We start from the raw sequence: 9915 nt of genomic DNA, 5'->3' as shown, positions 1-9915 counted from the left end.
TAGGGAATTTTTTGCAATAGCGGTAAACTTTCTGTTTTAAACAGCAACATGTATACTAGCAAAATAAGCATGGCAAAGGCTATCCTTGACTTTTTATTGAAACTAAAGATGCAAAACATTATTCTAAATAACAGCAAGCAAATACTAACAAAATAAAATGACGCTCCAAGCAAAACACATATCATGTGGCGAATAAAAATATAGCTCCAAGTAAGTTACCGATGAACAAAGACGAAAGAGGGGATGCCATCCGGGGCATCCCCAAGCTTAGGATCTTGGTTGTCCTTGAATATTACCTTGGGGTGCCTTGGGCATCCCCAATCTTAGGCTCTTTCCACTCCTTATTCCATAGTCCATCGAATCTTTACCCAAAACTTGAAAACTCCACAACACAAAACTCAACAGAAAACTCGTAAGCTCCGTTAGTATAAGAAAACAAAACCACCGCTTAGGTACTGTAATGAACTCATTCTAAATTCATATTGGTGTAATATCTAATGTATTCCAACTTCTCTATGGTTCATACCACTTAATACTAGCCATAGATGCATCAAAATAAGCAAACAACACACAAAAAACAGAATTTGTCAAAAACAGAACAGTCTGTAGTAATCTGTATCAAACGTATACTTATGGAACTCCAAAAATTCTACCAAATTAGGAAGTCCTAAGCAATTTGTTTACCAATCCAGAGCAAAAATAATCAGATCAGCAGCACGTTCTTGTGAATTAACAAAACTAATTTACTTGGTGCAAAAGTTTCTGATTTTCAGCAGGATCAACGCAACTATCACCGTAGGCTATCCTAAAGGTCTTACTTGGCACTTTATTGAAACAAAAGCTATAAAACATGATTATTACAGTAGCATAATCATGTGGACACACAAAAACAGTAAGGATAAGTATTGGGTTGTCTCCCAACAAGCGCTTTTCTTTAATGCCTTTCTAGCTAGGCATGATGATGGCAATGATGCTCACATAAAAGATAAGATTTGAAACATAACGGGAGCATCATGAAGCATGTGACTAGCACATTTAAGTCCAACCCACTTCCTATGCATAGGGATTTTGTGAGAAAACAATTTATGGGAAAAATAATTAACTAGCATAGGAAGGTAAAACAAGCATAGCTTTAAAAATTTCAACACATAGGGAGGAAACTTGATATTGTTGCAATTCCAACAAGCATATATTACTCCCTCATAATAATTTTCAGTAGCATCATGAATGAATTCAACAATATAACCAGCACCTAAAGCATTCTTTTCATGATCTACAAGCATAGAAAATTTACTACTCTCCACATAAGCAAAATTCTTCTTATTCGGAATAGTGGGAGTATCATAAAAGACATGCATACTATAAATTGTTTCCACATTAAAAGAGTAATGTTCAGAAAAAGGGTAATCATAATCATGACAAGTTTTATAAATATAATCATCACTACTTTTTATAGCATAAGTTTCATCATAAATAGCAACTTCGTTCTCATCATAATCGATTGAAACCTCTCCCAAGATAGTGGAATCACTAAATAAAGTTGACACTCTTCCAAATCCACTTTCGTATTCATCACAATAGAATTCAACATCCTCCAAAATAGTGGGATCACTACTTCCTAAAGTTGACACTCTTCCAAACCCACTTTCATCAATATAATCATCATAGGTAAGAGGCATGCTATCATCATAACAACTTTGCATATCAGAACTTGGGAGGCTAAAAATATCATCTTCATTTAGCATAGCACCCCCAAGCTTGGGACAAACATTAATTTCAGCAAATATATTCTCAAATATTTCATCCTCATCGAACATAGCTTCCCCAAGCTTGGGCATTTTCATATCATAGCATTATCACTCTCATCATTAATAGTATGGATAGCACCAATAGTATAGCAATTATCATCATCACAATGAGTAATAGGAGCCACTTCATTTGGAAGGGATACCTTTTTACCATTGTTGCACCTCCTTTTCTTTTTCTTCTTCACATTATGTGTGGGTTCAACCTTCTTCTTTGAGCTCCTTATTGATGAGATTGGTTGAATAGAAAGCTCCTCCTCGTTACCTGATTCATCATAAGAAATAATAGGAGGATATTGGGAAGTCTCTTCCCTATCATTAGTATTCTCTTCATCTTATATTTGCTTCCTTTTCTTTATGTAATTGGCAATATAAGGATTTTCAATGCAATTCACCGCACAATACAAATAAATCTTCTCTAGATCAAAATCAAGAAATCTATCAAGATTAAATTTTGGAATACCCTCAATTATACGTTTCATTTCTTCGTTGTTGGGGAAGCTGATCCACGAACACCTATGGGACCGGCGTACCGAGCCCCTTTCGGTTCGGCAGGGGGCAGAGATCGCACGAAGAGCGGATCGAGGCGAAGCACACGAGCAGTTTACCCAGCTTCGGAGCTCTCCGGCGAGATAATACTCCTACTGCTGCTTGTCTGATTCTATTAGGTTCTTGCTCAAGAGAGCTAAGTGTGTTTCTGGCTTCCGGATGAACCGAACCTTCCCCCCCCCTCTACGTTGCACGTGGGCCTCCTTTTATACGCTAAAGGGGTCACCGACAGGTGGCAACGCAGACGAGGGTAAAAACGTAAAAGGAGTTGCGGTTGGTACAACTATCTGTACAGTGCATCCTACCTAACCCTGACGGCAGGGGACAAAGGCATTAAATGCCCGTCTGTGTCGCCCGAATAGTGCAGAAAAGGACCGTTAGGGACACCACCGCTCGCCACGATGGCGATCTTGTCAGCGTCGCATGCCACCGCACACCGCTGGCTGCAGAGCCTCTCGCCACGCGCGCCTGGGAAGGCCCCTGGGCGACACGTTGGTGGATGTGCTGGAGCGTAGGTACAGGGTGGTTACTTGCCGCGGCAAGCGCCTTGCCGCGGTCGCTGTCTTGTCGCTCCCGGAAGCTTGTCGCTCGCCAGGCCTTGCCGGGACGCGTGGCGCGTCGCGGCAAGTTCCTTGAGATGCCTTGGTTGGCCTTCTCGGCAAGCTCCTCTTGCCGGGGCCTTGTCTCCTTGGCTTGAATACTTTGTTCTTGAATGGGTCGAAAGGAGCCACGGAGGATCTTGGCGGTCGCCCGGCAAGCCTTGCCGCGGGGTGCTGCAACTGCCCGTGCACAAGTTCGGGATACTAGGGTACCCCTACTCTAGTACACCGACAGGAGCCCCCGGGCCTGGGCCATACACGGTGCCGAGCGCTGTTGGGCCAGGCCCAAAACAGGGCACGGGCACGTGCGGCCTGGGTTACGCCGAATCTTACTCCGTATCCACCGCGCCCTCCCCAACGGCACGCGTCGAATGCGGCATTGTGGGAGAGATCGTGGGTGGTTTCTTTATTCGGAAGGGCGAAACGTCCGCCCCCTCCCCCTTTATAAGCAGGGGAAACAAGGGTAGTTCGTCCTCCTCGCCGGTTACTGCTCCAATCTTGGGAAATCTCCGCTGCTCCCCCCTTCTTCCCAAAGCCGAAAGAGAGCAGCACTCCGCCCCCCATTGCCACCAGCGCCACCGACACCGCCGATCTTCCCCGCCACCTCCGCCATGGCTCCGAAAGCCGACAAGGGGAAGGGTGTGAAGTCAGCCGAGGCGCAGCGGCTCGCGGCGCTGCGAAAGGAGCGCGCCATCTTCCCCCCTCAGCTCGACGCGAAGGAGCTGAGGGAGTACTACTACCTCTTCTGGTCGACGGAGACGTGAGCGCATCCGCGCACGAGGGTACTCTCCGCCGCCGCTTCGAGGCTGGCTCCGAACGGGTACCCATTCTTCACGCTGTTCTTCTACTGCGGGCTCTGCCCGCCCTTCTCTGAATTCTTTTGTGACATCATGAACACCTACGGGTTCCGCCTCCTTGATTTCACCCCCAACGCCGTTCTGACCATGGCAGTTTTTGCACATCTGTGCGAAAACTTTGTCGGAGTCCACCCAAATGTCGCCCTCTTTCGCCACTTCTTTATCCCCCGAGTCGAGAGAGGAGAGCCCCTTGCCGGCGGAATCGCCTGGATCTCGAGGGTCGGCAAGAAGGAAGCCTATCTGGAGGGAGAGCTCCGCAGCAAGTGGGAGGAGTGGAGAGCAGATTGGTGCTGGATCGTCGAGGAGAACCCGCAGCCATTCACCGCCCGGCGCCAAACCCCAATAGTACGCGGTAACGATTGGAGCAACGTGGCCCCGAAGGATGACAGGCTGAAGATTGCCGTCACCCGAATCTTGCGCCTTAGGCTTGCCGGGCTCACCGTAGGCGCTGTTGGCGCAGATTTCCTCCGCCGTCGCATCGCCCCCCTGCAGGAGAGGGGGAGGCCCGCGTGGGAGTTCCAGAACTCGGCGGATATCATGAGGCTGCGCCCAGGCCTCAACTTCAATTTCACCGTCTTGGAGCTCGACGCGATGCTCCTGGAGTTGTTCAAGCGCGATCCCCAACATCCATTTATGTTGCCGCGGAATGTCGTTCCGTTGTGCAACAATTCTTCGCTTGACCGCATCCGTGCAATGATGCCGCTGTGCGACTCGCATGGGATCGTCCCAACTTGGCAAGAGCCCGCAGACGACGTCATGCAGGAGTTCTTCGATAGCTTGGTCGAAGTGCCGGTCCGCTCCGACGAGCAGAAGAGCCTCACCCGCGACACCACCGACGCAGAGATGCAGCGCATCGCCACTAGGCTGGAGGAGGCGGCGGCAGCAGCTGCCGTGGGCGCATTTGGATTGACCTTGGAGGAGGCGGAGGCAGCAGAGGCGGCAAGCCTTGCCGAGCGAGAAGAGCTTGTCGGCGAGGAAGAACTTGTCCGGCCTGAATCAGAGTCGAGCGAGCCCGCCGAGGGCGCGGGCGACCCGTTGCAGATTGGCTCCTCCTCCTCCCCACCTTCAGCCAGCTTGCCGCAAGCGGAGCCCGCAACTCCACCAAGAAGGTGTCTCCGCAGGGCCGGGGACGTGGCGGGGCGGCAGACGAGCCAACAGCCGTCGCAGTGCACGACGCGCTCGACCGCGGCAAGCACTGTTGCCGCGGGAGCTCCTCACGCCGCTGCGGCAACTGGAGCGGGGCCTTCCCGATCTACCGCCACCGCCCCTGCCAAGCGGACAAGGGAGCCTTCTCCTCCGCCTCGCTGCACCGGAGGCGAGCCGGACTTCGATCTCTCCGCGCTCAGCTCCGACGAAGAAGAAGAGGAGTAAGTTTATTTGCTGTACTTGTAATTCTTCAATTCTTGATGTGCGTCTTGTATCTGATTTGCTTCACTCCGGATCCGTTTCTTTTCAGGACTCTGGCCCAGAGAGCGGCGAAGAGAGCCAAGGTCCCGGTGATTGTCATCGAGGATGATCCCACCGTGGCAACGGGGGACACGCCTGAGACCACCTTGCCGGACCCGGCAACTACTCACGAAAGCAGCCCCCAGCGTAAGTGTATAATTTACTTCATGCTGTCAATCACGCATGGGTGTTCTTCTTTTGCTGATATCCGTCTGTTGGTTTGTGTAGGAGCAGAGCAGCCTCACCAGGAGGGCCCGGAGGCCGCTCCCGAAGCGCCATCTGCTTCGACTACACCGCCGAGGGAGGATTCCTTGGCAAGGGAGCGTTCTCCGGCAAGGGAGAATTCTCCGGCAAGGGGCAGTTCTCCGGCAAGGGACAATGCCAGTGATCCTCCGGAGGTGGAGACCGTGACTGCGGATCCTAGCATAGCTAACCCTTTTGCCTGGAAACTCCCCTTGGATTCTTCTTCTTCTGATTTTCTTCTTGAGCATTTGCTTGACTTTTCTCCCCTCTTCGGTCGTCAGATCCACCTGCCGCGGATCCAATGGAGACCGAGGCCACCGGCGAGGAGGATGCGCGCGGCAACAACGACAACGTTGCTGCCACCGAAGAAGAGGCCGGCGCTGATGATCCTGCCGGCGAAGAGGCCACCAAGGCTGCCGCCGCAGAAGCTGGCGAGGAATCCGGCGGTCGTACTGACGGCCCCGAGGCCGCAGGAGCGCCGGGCGCTGCACCGACCGCCGATCCCTCCGCCGCTGCTGCAGCGCCAGGCTCTGAAGAGCCCTAGCCCGGCGCCTACTTGAAGGCCGGCGATGGCGTCTTCATCAAGCTCCCCTGGGCGTCGAGCTCCAGGGCGCCGGTCGAAGGGGAGACTTTTGACGAAGAGGTGCTCGCCTCCGCTGGGCTGGCGCTAGTCGACGCGCCAAGCAGCAGCGGCGACGAGCCTGAGGAGGAGCGGCTGCTGCGGAAGCTGCTGTCTCTTTACCGCGCCTGCCAAACCAAGTGGCGACTCGAGAGGCACTTGTCGCGAAGGCGGGAGTGGACATTGAGAAGCGCGCAGAGGAGCTCCGGGGTCTTAGGCAGGAGGCTCTCCGGTCTCTAGCGGAGGAGCGGGGCAACTTCTCGAGGAGCGGAAAGCCTTCCTCCTCGAGAAGGCTAAAGTTGAAGAGAAGCAACGGCTTGTCGCCGAGAATCTATTCGCGCAAGAAGGAGAGTTGGCGCAGCGCAAAGTGAACCTTGACAGCCACGAGGAGGAGCTTGTCGCGCGGGAGCAAGCCATTGGCGGGGCTCTCAAGGAGGCAAAGTATGCTGCCGCAGCTGCCGAGGCCGCCAAGAAGGAGCTGGAGACAAAGGTGGCGCAGCTGGAAGCAGATCTCAGGGCGAGCGGCGAGGAGCTTGCCGTGCTCAAGCGTGAGCGTGAGAAGGATGCTGCCGCTCATGGTGAGCTGCAGGGTCTTCTCGCTGAGAGGAGCAAGGAGCTCAGCGCCGCCAAGGATTCCAATGCAGATCTCGAGTTGAAGATGGCCACTTTGACTCAGACGCTGGACGGCGCCAGGGAGCGGGAGGTGGCCTTGTCGGAGAAGATCAAGGCCGATGAGGCGCTGCTGACGAATGCTGCTGCTGCCCACGACGCTTTCAGGGAGACAGTGGAGCATTGGACTGAGGGTCTTGTGGATCTTGCCGCCGTCATCGACGGGGAGCTGGTGCAGCTGGGGATGGAGGATTTTGGGTATCCCTCCGACAAGCATCTCCAACCTAGCGCCAAGCTCAGCCTGTTCTTCAAAGAAGTGGCGACGGCTCTCCAGCGACTCCGGGAAAAGATCCCAAAGTAGCTGGCCGAGGAGTCGCGCAGGATCTGCGCGGGGGCTCTCCAGAAGGTGTTGATGAAGGTGGCCTTCCGCAACCCAGGCCTCAACTTCACCAACGTCCTCAAATCCTTGCCGCCGGATGCTGACGTGGAAGCGCTCAAGGCCCTTGTCGCACCCATTGTGGACAAGGTGAGCGGGATCAAGAGGGTTGAGGGCGATCGCGTAGACTAGGCCGCCCGTTTTCTCTTTCTCTTTGTCGCTGCTGGTCATGTCACGAGAACATCTATTAGAGCTGCGACAAGCTATCTTGTAATATAACTCTATTTTGGGTAAAGATTTGCTATGTTATTTCCTTTACTTGATTCCTTCCTTTGTATGTTTTTGCCCTACGCTTTTAGGGAACTTGCTGGCGCAGGCACCTTAGCCTCGAGCGCTGAGTGCGGAACATCAGCAGCCTGCTGGCGGTGCCGCTTCCGACAAGAAACCTTGTCGCGACTAGTCGCAGCTCACATAAATTGTTGAGCGGACTCGAAACAAAGTAAGGGCGCAACTAGCTACGAGTTGGTTCCTCCGCGCACAGGTTTTCCATACAAAGTACGATCATTCGAGGAGAATAACTTCAAAATTTAAAAACTGATTGCTCAAACTTTGGCAACTTAGCTTTTCTGTCATTTGCTTCCCGGCAAGGCAAAATTTCCCCGAGCGACGCTTGGTCCATACCATTATCTTCTCCTTTCCCCCTGGCAAACTTGTGTGCGAGGGAACCTTCCTTTTTGAGAAAAGGAAAGAAGAGAAAATAAAGATATGGAGCCTCATGGCTCGTTATTGCTTACCGGGGTAGGTGCTGCAAAAAGTGTCAGATAATACATGCAAGAAATAGTAGAAAGCATGAAATTGACAAGACGTGCGGAGCACATGAGTTTTACTTATGCACGGGGTCTGCGCCCGGCTTTGTACAAAGGATTACATGCAACATCGGCAAAACTTGTACAAAAGGTGGTTGCCGGAACAGGTTCCGGCAACCGCGCCCTACGGGTAAAACTTACGAAGATGCTCAATGTTGCAGGAGTTGCTCACCGGAATGCCATCTTCGGTCTCAAGGCGGACAGCGCCAGGCCTAGTGACTCGTTTCACCCGGTAAGGGCCTTCCCACTTCGGCGTCAACTTGTTGGAATTCTTGGCGGACTGAACGCGCCGAAGAACAAGGTCGCCTTCCTCGAAACTTCTGGCATTAACTTTGCGGCTATGGTAGCGGCGCAAAGCTTACTGGTATCGAGCAGGTCGTACAGCAGCCTGAAGACGGTCCTCCTCAAGGAGCAGCGCGTCATCTTGTCGCAGCTGCTCTTGCTCAAGCTCATCATAAGCGAGCACTCGAGGTGACCCGTATACGAGTTCCGTGGGGAGAACTGCCTCTGCTCCATAGAATAGAGCGAAAGGTGTCTGGCCAGTGGCTCGATTTGGCGTCGTTTTGATCGACCAAAGAACCACCGGCAGCTCCTCAATCCAGTTCTTTCCGCACTTGTGCAGCCTATCGAAAGTCCTGGTCTTGAGCCCGCGCAGCACTTCAGCATTCGCCCTCTCCGCTTGACCATTGCTTCTTGGATGAGCAACAGAAGCGAAGCAGACCTTGGCGCCAAGATCTTGGACGTACTGCATGAAGGTGCGGCTCGTGAATTGCGTGCCGTTGTCGGTGATGATCCTGTTAGGGATCCCGAAACGGCAAACAATCGACCTGAAGAACTTGACTGCTGACTGTGTTGTCACCTTCCTCACTGCTTCCACTTCCGGCCACTTTGTGAACTTGTCGATTGCAACATACAAGTACTCAAAGCCCCTGACAGCTCGGGGAAAGGGGCCGAGGATGTCGAGCCCCCAGACCAAAAATGGCCAGGATAAAGGGATCGTCTGGAGAGCTTGAGCTGGCTGGTGTATCTGCTTGGAATGGAACTGGCATGCTTCACACTTGGTTACTTGTGCAGTTGCATCCTGGAGGGCTGTCGGCCAAAAGAAACCTTGCCGGAACGCTTTGCCAGCAAGTCCTCTTTAGCCAATGTGGTGACCACATATGCCTCCAGGTATCTCTGCCAACAGCTTTTGTCCTTCTTCCCGTTGAATACACTTCAATTTCACACCGTTGAGTCTTCTTCTGTACAGTGTGTTGTCAACAAACTGGTACATACTTGACTGCCGGGATACTCTTTCCGCTTCTTCTTGCTCTTCGGGAAGTTCTCATGTCTGAAGGAAATGGACAATCTGCTGTGCCCATGTTGGAGCTTGCGGCTCGACAACAAGGACTAAAGGCACATCTGCTGCTGCAGGAACATCCGCTTCTACGGCGAGAACCTGCGGCTCAGCCGGAGCTTGATGTTCCCCAGCAAGCTTGCCGGAGCAAAACTTGTCGGGAGCGTCTGCTTCAACGGAACAAACCCTTGGGCTTGTCGGAGCAGACTGCTCCTCAGCATCCTTGGTGTTGATCTTGGGGACCTTCTTGGTGGCTGCTTCGGGGAGCTCTGTCGGAAAGTAGTCACCAGAAATCAACTTCCTCTTCTTGTTCTGTCCAGTTGATGGTGTTACGGACGGTTGAGTCAGCTTGAGCACAAAGATCCCTGGTTCCACAGGTAACTTTAGTGCGGCGCACTTCGACAGGCCTTCGGCAATGTCGTTCTGAGCTCTTGGAACATGTTCCATTTGCAGTCCGTCAAAGTACTCTTCTAGCTTCCTCACTTCATCAACGTAAGCTTCCATCAACGGACGACGAGCTGCGAGTCACCCCTGACAATGAGCTTCTTGATCCCAAGCTGCAGCGATCCTGAGACCGGCAAGCAAACCTTCATACTTTGCAGTATTGTTT

The sequence above is a fragment of the Triticum dicoccoides genome, chromosome 5B (genome assembly GCF_002162155.2).
Source record: "Triticum dicoccoides isolate Atlit2015 ecotype Zavitan chromosome 5B, WEW_v2.0, whole genome shotgun sequence".
In the NCBI taxonomy this organism is placed as follows: Eukaryota; Viridiplantae; Streptophyta; class Magnoliopsida; order Poales; family Poaceae; genus Triticum; species Triticum dicoccoides.
This window is presented reverse-complemented; position numbering follows the sequence as displayed.